Below are 915 nucleotides of genomic sequence, written 5' to 3'. Positions count from 1 at the left end.
GAGTAGCTGGGACTACAGGTGCGCACCACCACACCTGGCTAATTTTTGTATTTTTAGTAGAGATGGGGTTTGCCATGTTGACCAATCTGGTCTTAAACTCCTGGCCTCAAGTGATCTGCCTGCCTTGGCCTTCTCCCAAAGTGCTGGGATTACAGGTGTGAGCCACCGCACCCGGCCACAATCAAGTTGACACTTAATATTAACTACCACACATGAACATATTTCTGTTGAGTATATACCTATGCTGGCCACAGGATATGTAAATATTCAGCTTCAGGAGATATTGGGAGAAATAGCAACACTTGATAGACATATATACATATATTTTTGTTGTTGTTCTTTTGTTGTTGTTGGTTTTCACATTTTTATTGGGAGCCATGGGAGGGGCCTCTTCTGTCAGTGGAGGTGCTCACATTTTCTTCAGCCACTCCAAGCTGGGGCCCTGGGGGCCCTGGAGGTGGCTGCGCATGTCCGCATGTTCCCATCATCGCAGATGGGCACTGGATAGTTGTAGGGTGTGGCCTCATTGATCATGATGGAGTACTTGGTGTAGGGGCTGAGTGGGGGCAGAATTACAGTGAGGCTCCTAATGATGAAGGAGACCACCCGCACTGGCTCCTTGGCCCAGGCATTCTTGAGGAAGGTGCCGAGTCTCACAACCATCTTGATCTCAGCTATATATATATATATATATATATATATATATATATATATATACACACACATATTACAGTGGGAGTGTGTGTGTTTGTGTGTGATTAGAGATTTCATCTCACTATGTTGTTGCCCAAGCTGATCTTGAAGGGCTCAAGCAATCCTCCTACCTCATCCTCCCAAAGCACTGGGAATAGAGGCATGAGCCAACCTGCCCGGCCACATCCTGTATTAACTTGCATTTCCCTGATGACTAATGGA

The 915-nt window shown here is 46.1% G+C and overlaps 1 pseudogene; it reads right to left on the bottom strand.

Annotated features, from left to right (window-relative positions):
* Positions 1–409: 409 nt before the first annotated feature.
* On the bottom strand, positions 410–663 carry LOC104677099 (annotated as a pseudogene).
* Between the last annotated feature and the right edge of the window lie 252 nt (positions 664–915).

This window comes from Rhinopithecus roxellana, chromosome 8, assembly GCF_007565055.1.
Source record: "Rhinopithecus roxellana isolate Shanxi Qingling chromosome 8, ASM756505v1, whole genome shotgun sequence".
NCBI classification, from domain to species: Eukaryota; Metazoa; Chordata; class Mammalia; order Primates; family Cercopithecidae; genus Rhinopithecus; species Rhinopithecus roxellana.
The sequence above is the reverse complement of the archived record's forward strand: the minus strand, read 5'-3'. Positions and strand labels throughout refer to the sequence as shown.